Below are 8770 nucleotides of genomic sequence, written 5' to 3' on the forward strand. Positions count from 1 at the left end.
ATATTTGATTTTGATTTCACAACTATTGATTGTAGACTTGTGGTATTTTGTAATTTTCATATAACATGATTCCATTTATTTGTAAAGCTTTATTCTATGGTACCACGTATTCTGAATAAAGTCTTAGCATATTCATACATGAACATCACTGCTGGCAGTAGAATACAGCAGGAACCTGCCTCAGGACAAGGCAATGTCATGAAGACAAGAATGCTTCACTGTGAGGATAGCAACAGAAAGACTCTTGTTCCTATGACAGAAACACAACTGAAATAACATATATTATAGAAATGTTTGAATAATCATATGTAGGCAATAACCCTTAGGGAATAAAACACTAGCATGTGATAAAACAGTTTAACACAAAAGAAAATTATTATTGTCCAATCGTATACTGAACAGTGTGTTATTGTCTGAGCCCAGTGAATAAATTAGCAATGAATTAATATTTGCAACTGACATTACATACAAGACACAGAGGCAAAATTTAGCACTTGTAAAGCATGTGCTCTTGTGTCTTTCATAAACTGACATACTAGATTTGTTAGAATGCCAACAAATTGGTGTTGGTGTCTGTTTCTGATCTGATCACTTACCCAGAATCTTGATATGCCTTTCTCTCACAGACTCTGCTGCTCAGACGAAAGTACAACGAACATACCTTCCAGCTGGCAGGACAAGGGCTTGGTGGGATGGTCATTATACCCCGTATGTGTGTGGGATGGAGGCAGCCAGATCCTGATAAATGGGTTTGAGACGCTGTCCTCCCCTCCCCTCCTGTCAAAACTGCAATTATCCTTTCACCTGCAGCAGTGATGGGACTGCAGGCCTGGGAGCTGAGAACACTTCTGGAAACTTTTCTCTCAGTTGTTAATTACTGGAAACAATAACAAGTTTCTAGTTAGCACCCTTCAGAGACAACTGGCTGTACTTGAGAGGCATTTTCTTTTCCATGATCCCTGAAGGTGATGGTCTCATGAGGAAGAAATGCTGAAATCACACACATTAGGGACCGACACAAACCTTTTGCATCCTTCTGGATTCTTCACTTCCCTGAGATGCATCTCTGCCCTAATACTAGTACTTTCCTCACCTTCAACCATTGAATGGAACCGTCAATGAATGTATTGGTGAAGAAATGGAATGAGACAAAATACCTGGGAAGTATATTCAAAGAGACAAAAGGAAAAGGAGCAACATCATTAAGAACTCATGATAGGAACCACTGGCACAACTTACATCAATCTAGACTCATTTTCATAATCCAAAGCCAATTATTATGGAAATTTTGTAGGAAAATATACTTTATTATAATTGAACCCTGGGATAAGAATTGGGTGCAGAACAAATAAATAGAAAAAAGAGAGGATTTGAAAATAGTTATAAAAGCACCTAGATCTGATGGCTTGATGCTTTTATCAAGTACTTAATTCAGGAGCATCCTGGAGATGAAACAGTATGCCACTAAAAACCAATACATCAGTGCAAAATTAAAAGACAATATGAAATACAAGTAGGAGGCTTCACAAAAAGCAAACACACTGACAACTTGATCATGTACTTCTAGCCTCCAGAACTGTGAAAAACTATCTATGTGAAAAACTGTGAAAACTATCTATGTTTAAACCTCCCAGGCTGCTGTATTTTACTAAGGCAGGCCTAAAATGTAATACAAACTGTAAGAGTCTGTCTTTTTGATCCTGGGACTTCCAAGGGTGATCCTGGAACTTATGTTGGAGAAAGTTTTGCCTATGTTCTCTTCTGGCAGTTTTATGGTGTCATGTCTTCTATTTAACTCTTGCAGCCATGTTGAGTATTGTGTGTGTGTGTATGGTGTGAGAGCATGATTTGACTTCACTGATTTACATGAGGCTGTCCAGCTACTGGAGAGGAGTGGAGAAATAACTCTAGAAAGAATGAAGAGAAGGAGCCAAAGCAAAAACAAAGCCCAGTTGTGAACGTGACTGGTGATGGAAGTAAAGTCCGATGCTGCAAAGAACAGTATTGCATAGGAACCTGGAATGTTAGATCCATGAATCAAGGTACATTGAAAGTGGTCAAATAGGAGATGGGAGGAGTGATCATCGACATCTTAGGAATCAGTGAACTAAAATGGGCTGGAATGGGTGAATTTAATTCAGATGACCATTATATGTACTACTATGTGCAAGAATCCCTTAAAAGAAATGGAGTAACCCTCATAGTTAACAAGAGTCCGAAATGCAGTATTTGGCTGTAATCTCACAAATGACACAATGATCTCTGTTCATTTCCAAAGCAAAGCATTCAATATCACAGTAATCCAGGTCGATGCCCCAACCAGCAATGCTGAAGAAGCTGAAGTTGAACGGTTCTATGAAGACCTACAAGACCTTCTAGCACTAACACCAAAAAAAAGATGTCCTTTTTATCATAGGGGACTGGAATACAAAAGGAGGAAATCAAGAGATACCTGGAGTAACAGGCAACATTGGCCTTGGAGTACAAAATGAAGCGGGGCAAAGGCTAACAGAATTTTGCCAAGACAACGCACTGGTCATAGCAAACACCCTATTTCAAGCCACAAGAGACAACGCTACACCAGGTGGACATCACCAGATGGTCAACACCAAAATCAGATTGATTATATTCTTTGCAGGCAAAGATGGAGAGGCTCTATACAGTCAGCAAAAACAAGACCAGGAGCTGACTGTGGCTCATATCATGAACTCCTTATTGCCAAATGCAGACTGAAATTGAAGAAAGTAGGGAAAACCACTAGACCATTCACGTATGATCTCAATCAAATCCCTTACAACTATACAGTGAAAGTGACAAGCAGATTCAAGTGATTAGATCTGATAGACAGAGTGCCTGAAGAACTGTGGACAGAGGTTGCTGACATTGTACAGGAGGCAGTGTTCAAGACCACCCCCAAGAAAAAGAAATGCAAAAAGACGAAATGGTTGTCTGAGGACGCCTTACAATTAGCTGAGAAAAAAAGAGACAATAAAGGAAAAGGAGAAAAGGAAAGATACACCCATCTGAATACAGACTTCCAGGAATAGCAAGGAGAGATAAGAAAGCCTCCTTCAGTGATCATGCAAAGATATAGAGGAAACCAATGAAATGAGGAAGATGAGGTATCTCTTCAAGAAAATTGGAGATATCAAGGGACCATTTCATGCAGAGACGGGCACAATAAAGGACAGAAATGGTATGGACCGAACAGAAGCAGAAGATATTAAGAAGAGGTGGCAAGAAGACACAGAAGACTATTCAAAACAGTCTCATGACCCAGATAACCACGATGGTGTGATCATTCACACTCACCTAGAGCCAGACATCCTGGAGTCTGAAGTCAAATACGCCTTAGGAGGCATCACGACGAACAAAGCTAGTCGAGGTGATGGAATTCCAGATGAGCTATTTCAAGTCCTAAAAGATGATGCTGTGAACGTGCTGCACTTAATACGCCAGCAAATTTGGAAAACTCAGCAGTGGCCACAGAACTGGAAGAGATCCGTTTTCATTCCAATCCCAAAGAAAGGCAATGCCAAAGAATGCTCAAACTACCACACAATTGCCCTCATCTCACACGCTGGCAAAGTAATGATCAAAATTCTCCAAGCCACGCTTCAACAGTATGTGAACCAAAAACTTCCAGATGTACAAGCTGGATTTAGAAAAGGCAGAGGAACCAGAGATCAAATTACCAACATCCGCTGGATCATCAAAAAAGCAAGAGCGTTCCAGAAAATCATCTACTTCTGCTTTATTGGATACAACAAAGCCTTTGACTGTGTGGATCACAATCAACTGTGGAAAATTCTTCAAGAGATGAGAGTACCAGACCACTGGACCGGCCTCCTGTGAAATCTGCATGCAAGTTTAGAAGCATCTGTTAGAATGGACATGGAACCATGGACTGGCTCCAAATTGGGAAAGGAGTACGTCAAGGCTGTATATTCTCACCCTGCTTACTTAACTTATATGCAGAGTACATCATGTGAAATGCCAGGCTGGATGAAGCAATTGCCAGGAGAAATGTCAATAACTTCAGATATGCAGATGACACCATCCTTATGGCAGAAAGTGAAGAACTCTAGAACTATTCAACCTCTGGATGAATGTGAAAGAGGAGAGTGAAAAAAATTGGCTTAAAACTCAAGATTCAAAACACAAAGATCATGGCATCTGGTCCCACTACTTCACGTCTAATAGATGGGGAAACAATGGAAACAGTGACAGAATTTATTTCTTTGGGCTCCAAAATCAATGCAGATGGACATGCAGCCATGAAATTAAAAGATGCTTGATCCTTTGAAGAAAAGTGATGATCAACTTAGATAGCATATTAAAAAGCAGAGACATTACTTTGCTGACAAAGGTCCATCTAGTCAAAGCTATGGTTTTTCCTGTAGTGATGTATGGATGTGAGAGTTGGACCATAAAGAAAGCAGAACCCAGAAGAATTGATGCTTTTGAACTGTGGTGTTGGAGAAGACTCTTGAGAATTCCTTGAACTGCACAGAGATGAGAGCAGTCAGCCCTAATGGAAATCAGTCCTGAATATTCACTGGAAGGACTGATGCTGAACCTGAAGCACCAATACTTTGGCCACCTGATGCGAAGACTGAACTCATTGGAAAAGACCCTGATGCTGTGAAGGATTGAAGGCAGGAGAAGGAGAGGACAAGATGAGATGCTTGGATGGCAACACCGACCTGATGGGCATGAGTTTGAGCAAGCTCTGGCAGTTGGTGCTGGACAGGGAAGCCCGGCATGCTGCAGTCGTGGGGTCACAAAGAGTTGGACGTGACTGAGCAACTGAACTGATCTAATTACATTGGGCCCACAGATAATTGGGGGAAATTCCCTATCTTGAATCAACTCTTTAGTAAACTTAATGGACCTGAAAAATCCACTTGCCATGTAATATAACATGACTACCCAGATGATGTCACATCCATGAGAGGAGAACTGTTTATTATTTATATAATTACCAATATGTTCTCAACACTATGAGCAGTCTTTACCTCCTGTGATGGTTTCTTACGAGGAAGAAGCTAGTATAAGGGGATATGCCCTCACAATTTTTAGTGGTCTTATCTTTTGTCTGACTCTTTGTGACCCCATGGATTTCACCATGGCAAGCTTCCCTGTCCATCACCAACTCTTGGAGCTTACTCAAACTCACGTCCATAGAGTCGGTGATGCCATCCAACCATCTCATCCTCTGTTGTCCCCTTCTCCTCCTGCCTTCAATGCTTCCCAGCATAATGGTCTTTTCAAGTGAGTCAGTTCTTCTCATCATGGGCCAAAATATTGGGGTTTCAGCCAGCATCAGTCCTTCCAATGAATATTCAGGACTTATTTCCTATAGGATGGACTGGTTGGATCTCCGTGAAATCTAAGGGAGTCTCAAGAGTCTTCTCCAACACCACAGCTCAAAAGCATCAATTCTGCAGTGCTCAGCTTTTTTTACAGTCCAACTCTCACAACCATACATGACTACTGGAAAAAACGTAGCCTTGACTAGACGGACCTTTGTTGGCAAATAATGTCTCTGCTTTTTAATATGCTGTCTAGGTTGGTCATAACTTTACTTCCAAGGAGCAAGCATCATTTAATTTCATGGCTGCAATCACCATCTGCAGTGATTTTGGAGCCCCCCAAAATAAAGTCAGCCACTGTTTGCATTGTTTCCCCATCTATTTGCCCTGAAGTGATGAGACCAGAGGCCATGATCTTCGTTTTCTAAATGTTGAGCTTTAAGCCAACTTTTTCACTCTCCTCTTTCACTTTCATCAAGAGGCTCTTTAGTTCTCTTGCGCTTTCTGCCATAAGGGTGGTGTCATCTGCATATCTGAGGTTATTGATATTTCTCCCTGCAACCTTGATTCCAGCTTGTGCTTCATCCAGTCCGTAATTCTGCATGATGTACACTGCATTTAAGTTAAACAAGCAGGGTGACAATAAACAACCTTGACATGCACCTTTCTCGATTTTGAACCAGTCTGTGGTTCCATGTCCAGTTCTCACTGTTTCTTCTTGACCTGCATACAGATTTCTCAGGAGGCAGGTCAGGTGGTCTGGTATTCCCATTCTATGGATTTTTCAGGAGGCAGATCAGGTGGTCTGGTATTCCCATTCTTTAAGAATTTCCACAGTTTGTTGTGATCCACACAGTCAAAGGTTTTGGCATAGTCAATAAAGCAGAAGTAGATGTTTTTCTGGAACTCTCTTGCTTTCTCGATGATGCAATGGATGTTGGCAATTTGATCTCCGGTTCCTCGGCCTTTTCTAAATCCAGCTTGAATGTCTGGAAGTTCATGGTTCACATACTGTTGAATTGGTTACAGTAAAGCTTAAAGGGTTTAAAGACTCATATATCTGCATTTTAAATGGTATGTTTCAGAAATACCAGAACACATAAATGTGTTTTCATCATATCAGTAGAGAGCCATAGAATTTCTTTGAGGTATAGCAAATATTGAAAAACACAGTGAACTTTGAACATGATGAGCTGACATCACTCCCCCACCCCTGCATCACTGGACACCAGTAAACAGCCTCTCCTTCCTGAACCTGTGAGTTCACATCCTATGACTGATATTGTGAAGGAAGAGGTAGAATGCTGTTGAGTGTTGTTTCCTCAAAATTTTAGCTTTCCTCTTTTACTGTATCTGCGTTTAAAACAGTTTTGAGGGTATTTTAAATAAGCAAGATATTTTCCCCCTGAGCTGAAATTAGAAAGTAACCATGACTGATTAAATACTATGTGGTGTATGTATGCAATGGAATACAACTCAGCCATAAAAAGAATGAAATAATGCCATTTGCAGCAACATGGATAGAGTTAGAGATGATCATACTCAGGGGAGTAAGCCAGAAAGAGAGCAACAAATACCACGTGATATCATTTATGTATGGAAACTAAAATACTGGGGCCTCCCAGGTGGTGCTGGGGGTAAAGAACCCTCCTGCCAATGAAGGAGACATAAGAGATGTGGGTTCCATCCAAGTCTGATCCACTACTTGGGTCAGGAAGATTCCCTGAGTAGTGCATGGCAACCCACTCCAGTATTCTTCCCTGGAGAATCCTCATGGACAGAGAAATCTGCTAGGCTGCAGTCTGAAGGGTTGAACATGACTGAAGCAACTGAGCGAGCGAAAACATGACACAAATGAGCTTATCTATGAAGAACAACAGACTCACAGACATAGAAACAGAATTGTGGTTCCCAAGGGGGAAGGTGGGGGAAGGATGGATTGGGAGTTTGAGATTAGTAGATGAAAACTATTAAAGACAGAATGTATCAAGAACAATGTCCTACTGCACAGCACATGGAACTATAGTTAATATCTTGTGATAAGCCATGGTGGGAGAGAATATGAAAAAAAATATCACTAAATCACATTGCAGTACAGCAGACATTAACACCATACTGTAAATCAACATCATATATCAGAAAAATAAATTTTTAAAACCTGAATATGTCAGATATGAAGTGAAGTGAAAGTCACCCAGTCGTAGCCAACTCTTTGCAGCAGGCATTAATAACACCATACTGTAAACCAACATCATATATCAGAAAAATAAATTTTTAAAAACTGAATATGTCAGATATGAAGTGAAGTGAATGTCACCCAGTCGTAGCCAACTCTTTGAGACCCCCATGGACCGTAGACTGCCGGGCTCCTCTCTCCATGGAATTTTCCAGGCCAGAATACTGGATTGGGTAGGCGTTCCCTTCTCCAGGGCATCTCCCCAACCCAGGGATCGAATCCAGGTCTCCTGCATTGCAGGCAGATTCTTTATCATCTGAGTCACCAGGGAAGCCCAAGAATACTGGAGTGGGTAGCCTCTCCCTTCTCCAGCTGATCTTCCTGACCCAGGAATTATACTGGGGTTTCCTGCATTGCAGGTGGATTCTTTACCAGCTGAGCTACCAGGGAAGGTATGATAACATGACAAACTGTGGAATTAATGAATGGATCCTCTGCCACGTCCTTCATTTCCAGCTCACCCTTCTTACAAGTAGATGTTACCAAGCTGAATGTGGGTCCATAGGAGTCTTTCAACGTATTGTTGCATGCAATTTTCTAATATTTTGTGGATGGTTTTTGCATCTATGTTTATGAGAGATTCTGGCCCGTAATTTTCTTCATATATATTGCCATTTTGTGCTTTTGGTATCAGAGTGATGTTGGTCTCATTAAATGAGGTAAAAAGCGTTCTCTTCAGTTTTTTTGGAAGTGCTTGGGAAGCATCGGTATTAACTCTTTGAATGTTTGGTAAAATTCACTTGGGAAGCCATTTGGTCCTGAATTTTTGTTTGGGGAAGTTTTCTATTACTATTTCAAGCACTGGACGAGTGATCAGTCTAGTCAGGTTTTTTATTTCATGATTCAGTCTTGGAAGGTTGTATGATTCTAAAAATGGACCTTATTCTTCTGGTCTGTCCAAGTTTGTTGGCATAGATAGATGTTCACAATATTGTCACAATTATTTGTATTCTTGTGTAATTATTGCTCTTTTTCTTCTTGTTTCATAATGTATTGATCAGAACCTTCTCTCTCTCTTTTTTAAAAGTGAGTCTAATTAAAGGTTTCTCAATTTTGTTTCCCTTTCCAAAGAACCAGTACTTAGTTTGATTGACCTTTTAAAAAATATTTATTTCTGTATCTGGGTGCACTCTGCCTTAGTTGTGGACTCGGTATCTTTAGTTGCGGCATGCAAAGTCTTAGTTGTCGCATGTACTATCGAGATCCTGGACCATGGATC

Source organism: Bos indicus x Bos taurus, chromosome 18 (assembly GCF_003369695.1).
Source record: "Bos indicus x Bos taurus breed Angus x Brahman F1 hybrid chromosome 18, Bos_hybrid_MaternalHap_v2.0, whole genome shotgun sequence".
Lineage (NCBI taxonomy): Eukaryota > Metazoa > Chordata > Mammalia > Artiodactyla > Bovidae > Bos > Bos indicus x Bos taurus.